General features: G+C 47.1%; 1 long non-coding RNA gene across 1 annotated transcript; it reads right to left on the minus strand.

Annotated features, from left to right (window-relative positions):
* Positions 1-918: 918 nt before the first annotated feature.
* LOC145718913 (uncharacterized) lies at positions 919-3,297 on the minus strand. The gene is made up of 3 exons (XR_014142085.1): positions 3,083-3,297; positions 2,531-2,732; positions 919-1,980 (listed from the first exon to the last, which is right to left on the minus strand). It is a non-coding gene; the product is annotated as an uncharacterized LOC145718913 (long non-coding RNA).
* Between the last annotated feature and the right edge of the window lie 3,808 nt (positions 3,298-7,105).

Here is a 7,105-nt window from a genome sequence, read left to right on the forward strand (position 1 = left end):
CAGTTGGAGAGGCGCAGGAAGGCGTGACAGTGTGGCTTGTTCCTCAGGAGGCAGTGGTGAGCTGTAGTCTCTGTTCCCCCAGGCACAGGTGTGGCGGTAACAACCCCCTGAGCCGTCCACCAACTCAGCAACGTGCCCTGTGCCTCCGGGGTTGGTGGTCGAGGGTTGTCAGTACCGTGTAGGAGGGTCTTCCAGGTGGGAGCCTGGAGGCTGGAGTAAACCAGACCCCACTCAAGTTGCATGAGGAACAGATGAGTTGAGGGTGTATTTGGAAGAGTAATTTTGCTTTTCCAAAGAAGACAAAATCACTGGTCTACACTAGAATGAACAAAGTTACTACTTAAGAAACAAGTATGTGTTTCCCCTTCTCCCAGAAACCGAAGCAGGTGTGCAGGCTATAGGTTGGAGGTCCTACTTATCCCCACCTGACAGCACTTCTCTGCTCTGGCTCCACGTAAGGGTCTGGATCTCCATAGCCAGACAACATGGCTCTGGTCCAGATAAGGATGAAGACCCAACCTGAGCCCATGTAGCAAAGCCCACACCCTCAGGGATCCCAACGTGCCTCACAGGTGAAGAGTTCCTTTGCTACATAGAGTTGTCTGAGTACAAAGGATGCAGACACCCTCCAGGATTCCTTATGTTTTCTTCATAAATTCCCCAGCTCAAGTCGCCAGTGACTCACAGGGTCAAGCTTCCAGAGCCCACGATGGGCCGCCAGGTAAGCAGCCCCCTCAGGGAAGGCTAACAGGAGGCTCGATTTCCTTTGGGAGCACGATGAGCCACTCCCCGAGCTCCTAAAGAACCTACACTCCTTCTCCATGTGTCCCTCTCACAAAGGGCACCGCATCCTGTATCAGCTCTGTGTTTTACTTTAAAACATAATTTCTAATATTCGCAATGTGGTTCACAGAAGAGAAAAACATGAACACCCACAAAGGATTCTTTTAATATTTCAGAAGATTGTTTTCCCATTGTTTAATTAAAACAGGAAATAAAAACACACAGATAGCCCATTCCACTAGTAGGTCCCTTTCACTTCACTGATTAAAAGAAGAGCAGGAAATAAAAGAGTAACAGATGTTCTGATGACACATCATTTCCATCATCTAAGTTTTGCAACTTCACACACATGCAAAGAAGCATAAACAAATGCCTCGGCCTCGCAACTCTGAGACGTCTGAACTGGAGTGACAGGGACAATGAGGTAATGTGTGTTGGGTGAGGCTGGTGGCACAGAAGGTGCTCGTCCAGCTCTCCACCTGTGCCTCACCTGTCCTCAGCTAGGAACCCGCTCACAGCTCTCACCTGGCACAACTCTCACACAGGAGACCCACAGGCACCCCTGGAGCCCGCCCTGCCCACGTCCTCCTGCAGAATGCACTCAGCTCTCCTCCGGGACTTCTGTCAGCTTTACCCAGACCTGGAACTCCCCCATCTGCTGCAAAGCTCCAGGATTTCCCCTCTTCTTCCAAAATGACACTGGCCCAGGCTTTCATGAGAAAGGTAGAAGGCTACCTAAAGAATGGTTCACACCTACTTTCCCCTTCTGTCGTATTTCTCTCCACTTACCTTGCTACCCGTGCAAACTGTAACATATCAAAGGAACAGGAACATGCTCTGAGATCTGAATCTTTCATTGCAGCCTTCTGAAGACTCCTTGTACAATAAAATACCATATCCTATGACAGGGGGTTTTAAAACTATTATTTACAGAATAATACAGCCCAAGTCACCTCATTTTTAGTTACTCTTCAGGCAGAATAGTTTCTGTGTAAAAAGCCTTTCCATAGATATTACTTTCCAGCAATTTCACAAGTAGTCAACAGAAGCTCTGTGGGATAACCTGACTCACCCAGGGTCAGGCAAGCAGTTTCAGAACTCAACCCAGGGCTCCTGACACCAAGCCCCTTGAAGCCACCAGCATGCCTCTATCCAGAATTCCCGAAGACTCTCCTTCTGACTCCACCACCAAAGAAACTACAGAGAAAATACGGCATGTCAAAATATCTAGATGATACATTTAGTAAAACTAGAAAGTCAAGCTCAACTTTTAAACAGTAAAAGGGTGCTTTGAATAATTTTGATTTTTCCCTCGACCCTAATTGTAACTCCTCTGATGAAAAGACTAATCATTTATGAAACATCACCTTTGACAAATGACATCATCAAAGTCTGTATCTGATGATAAAAAGCCCACTAACTCTAGATGCTGGCCACTAAATCATATCCTAGGCCCAACTGAATAAATGTTGTTAGATTAAGGAACAAATGATGTTAAAAACACACAAAGAGTAAATTTCCCCTTCCCTTTCTAATAAAAGTTATTTCCAGGAAACATATCAGAATACATTTTGTAAGCAATAAATTAACAGAGAAAATGGGATCCCCTGCAATGTTCTACCCGCAGGAAAAGTAAGCAACTCTTGAACCAAATGGAGAATGCTGACAGCTACTTAGGTTTTGCTTCATGGCTCAACTAGAGAAAAGAGGAAAGCCCAGGAGGTTTGGGGTTAATGAGAGGTTTTACCTCCAGTCCTGACATGAAGATGACATTGTGCCAAATGTACCTGCTGCTTTCTCTGAATGCTGACGTCCTGTGACAAGCTGCATCACTGACTCAGATGCTAATGTTCAAAACTTCGGGTCTCGTGGAGCCAGAGCAGAGAAGTGCTGTCAGGTGGGGATAAGTAGGCACCTCCGACCTATGGCATGCACACCTGCTTCAGTTTCTGGGAGAAGGGGAAACACATACTTGTTTCTTAAGTAGTAATTATCTTCATTCTTGTGTAGACCAATAACTTTGTCATTTTTGGAAAAGTGAAATTACTCTTCCAAATGAACACCTCAACTCATTTGTTCCTCATGCAACTTGAGTGGGGTCTGGTTTACTCCAGCCTCCAGGCCCCCACCTGGAGGACCCTCCCTCAGGATCCTGACAGCCCATTACCACCATACCCAGCGGACACGGGGCACAATGCGGAAGCTGGGGGATGGCTCTGGGGCTTGTTGCCACCACACCTGTGCCTGGGGGAACAGGGGACACCCTGCTGAACTCGGGGTGCTGCTCAAGGTCCATTACCTGCACTCTCTGTGCCAGGGGACAGGGGGCACCCCACTGAAGTTGGGGACTGTGTGCGGTCCTTATATGCACTTTTCCCGGGGAACACGGGAAACCCTGAAATGTCTGCAACCCATCCCACAAAAGCTAGGGTGAGCGGGTGACCTGGAGTTCACGGGTCTGGGGGATACGGCCAGTTGACGGACATCAGGCAGAAGAGACTTTCAAGGGAAAAAGAAAACTCATCTGAGTTCGCGGGATTAGCTCGCTCCCCACGGCCTTCGAGGACCCCAACTCCCACCCGGGGCGTACCCTACCCCCGGGACCCACACCGGGGCCCACAGGGCGGTCCCACCCAGCCGGGAACTCCACAAGTCGACTCTCTCCAGGGCCTCTTCACCTGCCCCACCTCTGCATCCCCCGGGCAGGTCTGGGTCCGCCCACATAGAGATAGCTCCACCCCCACGCGGTGATTGGTCAGGGAGGGCGGTACCCAGAGCCCATTGGATGCCGCGCCTGCTTGTACCGGGCCACCCGCCCTCACACGCGCGCCTCCCTGCGACGGCAAGTGGTCCCGGAGGCACCTCCTCGCCCCAACACCTGGCTCGGCGGCGCAGGCAATGGGCGGTGTTGTGGGCAGGCCCCCCGCCACACACACAACCCCTTCAGCGGAAGCCTCTGGCTGCAGACCACCCCCAGAGCCCTGCCGCTCCCTTTCCTGCACCAACCCTGCCTGCAGAGCTGTTCCTGGCTCCTGGCAAGTCAGCTGCTCTCAGACCCTCCAAGGCTTGGGCTTTAGGAAATGCAGTGGTTTCCCACATTTCCAAGGCAATTTTAAGACCCAAAAAGTAATGCTCTAAGCGGGAATAGCTTCACCTTCTGGTCTCACCCATGGAGTGATAATGCTTCTTGGACCTTCAGAGCATCCTTGTAGGAAGAGCCCATTTATGCTGGAATATATATACATATGCTTGGTTCTGCAGGGAAGCTCCAGGATGAAGAACAGCCGCCCTTCTGTGCTGTTGGAGTTGTGAACCAGGAACATTTATTTCTCACTTAAAAAGAAAACATATTGTTATTGTCAACACTAAATGAACAAACCCTTTTAAAGAGTTTAGAGAGAAAGGAAGAGAGTTTTATTCAAACCCAAGTCAGGACAAGCTGCCTGGGAGACAAAATCTTCACAAAGAAGGGAGTGCTCTGGGGAAGGAACATTTGGGTCAGGTTTATATATTTGTTCTGTATTGTTTTACATACAGAGTTACACATCATCATGAGGAAGAACATTCCAGAAAGTTACAGACTTTTTCTTATGTTTTCAATTTGTACAAGTCGGTATGACTTTAATCTTATTGGCGCCAGAGAGGTTCTTTTGTTTTTCTTATCTTTATGTTTACAATGGCATTTTGGGGTTATCTTTTTCTTCTCAAACCAGATTACAATATGTGCTTGGGACAGAAATAGGACCCAGGGACACCTGGGTGGCTCAGATGGTTAAGCGTCTGCCTTCGGCTCAGGTCATGATCCCGGGGTCCTGGGATCGAGTCCGGCATCGGGCTCCCGGCTCGGCGGGGAGCCTGCTTCTCCCTCTGACCCTCTCCCCTCTCATGCTGTTTCTCTCTCGCTCGCTCTCTAAAAAATAAATAAATAAAATCTTTAAAAAAAAAAAAGAAACAGGACCCATACTCTGAGGTTTTACCCAGTCATTTTCAGCTTGGTAAAATGTTAAAGGATAGCTTCCCTGGGAGCCCAGGATCCGGGCCCATGGATGGTAAAAGATAAAAATTTCCATTATCATTAGAATTACTACTAAAGGGAGGAACTTGAGACAAAAGTACCTTTAACAATAGTACCAAGAAATCAAAATGATGCCTACAGAAGGTGACCTGCTCCATGGTCCACACAGGTAACAGAGGTGTTCACAGACGCTGGGCTCCTCCCTTTCCCCTGCCCAAATCTCTGACGCACACAGATAATTTAAAGTCAGAATTTTAGAACTGCCAGACATCTTAGAGTAGTCTGGCACCATTCCCTTGGACTACAGAATAAAACAGAGTAGCTCATCGTCACAACACTAACTTAAACGTGAAGTGCCCCCAAAGCTTGGATACACTAAGTTCTTTCCTTGCAGATTTTGACTAATGTAAGTCATAGTCATACCATATAAACACTATGATGGTTGGGAAGTAAATAATCATAGGTAAGGGAATATTTTAGCAATGTTTATAAGCACTGTCTCACTTTGTAGAAGAGGCTGAACTGAGTGTTTTTATTTTATTTTATTTTTTTTAAGATTTCATCTATTTATTTGACACAGAGAGAGAGAGAGCGAGAGCAGGAACACAAGCACGGGGAGTGGGAGAGGGAGAAGCAGGCTTCCCGCCGGGCAGGGAGCCCAATGTGGGACTCGATCCCAGGACCCTGGGATCATGACCCGAGCCGAAGGCAGACGCCTAACGACTGAGCCACCCACACGCCCTGAGCTGAGTGTTTTTAAATACTATTTCAGATCTGTCTTACAGCATACTCTGAACATACCAGAGCCTGAATCAATTTAAAAAAGGTAGTTCTTTCAGTAATTTTAATATCAGAAACATATTATAATGTCTCTATTCCTAGAGATCTTTGAGTATCTTCCTCAAAGGTCCTCCACCGATCATGATGGGCAGAGGTTAAAAGGCCAGCTGAATCTATTCCAGTGGGCCACACAACAAGAAAATCCTGATACTTGATATGTTTCCAGACTGAGAAGACCAGAGATAAGAGGGAAATAGTACCGTGTATGGAATAACAAGGGATTTGGAGTCAGTTTGGGGATCCCACTTAGGTCTCTGACACTAAAATCCTGTGAATTAGATCGTCTCTGAGCCGCTAACCATCTAGAAATGTGACTAATAATATCTACATCATAGTTTAGAAGTTTAAGAGGGAGAATTCCACAAAGAGCCAGTGTGATGGCTCTCAAGAGCAGATGCTCAGGAAGCAGTAATTACTATTTGGGTCAATTTCTTTTCCAGAAGAAAGAACACATATTGAATCCATATTTTTTTTTAAGACTTTATTTGTCAGAGAGAGAGCACAGGAGGGGGGTGGCAGAGGGAGAAGGAGGCTCCCTGTTTAGTTAGCAAGGAGCCCGATGCGGGGCTCGATCCCAGGACCCTGGGATCATGACCTGAGCCGAAGGCAGACGCTTAACTAGCTGAGCCCCCCAGGTGCTGCACCCACAAATTCTTCTTAAGCAAAAGGATACTTTCTCAGGATGACCTCACAGGACTTCACGTGGTACAGAGATCTGCACTTTACCTCTAGAAGGTAGGAGATGAAGGAAATTGCAAACTCTCAAGGTGGTCTCCCAAATACAGTGACCTCCCTGGTGACAGGGAGACCCTTATGCACACGGAAGGGTGTGCTGTGACACTCGACTGTGGCTCGCTGACACAGAGAACCAAACCTGTTTCCCTGGCTGACGTCTCTGGGGAACAGACGCCCCACATTGTTAATGAGCCCCTGTCGCTGAGCTGTCCAGAGATGGCCATCCTCAGGGAGAATGACGATCAAGGACAATGCCAGAGGAGACCTCATCCATCTGTTTTATCATTTCATACTTTTGATAGTGGACAAATAACTGCCTAGAAGTCCCCAGCTACCTTAGTCTCATCTGTGAATGACCCAGAGGTTTTACAAAACACTTAAGATTTTGTCCTCACAATTGCCCAAATATTTACATATAAATAGATGAGTGCAATCAGTTCCTTAATTTTAAATGTAAATGTGTGAATAAATTCTTATTTTTTAAAAAAGATTTATTTATTTTAGAGAGAAGAGAGAGCACAAGCGGGAGGGGCAGGAAGAGGGAGAGAGAATCTCAAACTGACTCTGCACCAAGACCTAAGCAGGGCTTGATCTCATAACCCTGAGATCACGACCTCAGGTGAATCCAGGAGTGGGACGCTTAACTGACACCACCCAGTCGACTCAATAAATTATTAATTTAATTTCATTCATAACCAACTTCTATGGGATCACAAAGCTAATAATTAGGCA

This window comes from Leptonychotes weddellii, unplaced genomic scaffold (assembly GCF_054177405.1).
Source record: "Leptonychotes weddellii isolate Sample4059 unplaced genomic scaffold, ASM5417740v2 HiC_scaffold_2514, whole genome shotgun sequence".
In the NCBI taxonomy this organism is placed as follows: Eukaryota; Metazoa; Chordata; class Mammalia; order Carnivora; family Phocidae; genus Leptonychotes; species Leptonychotes weddellii.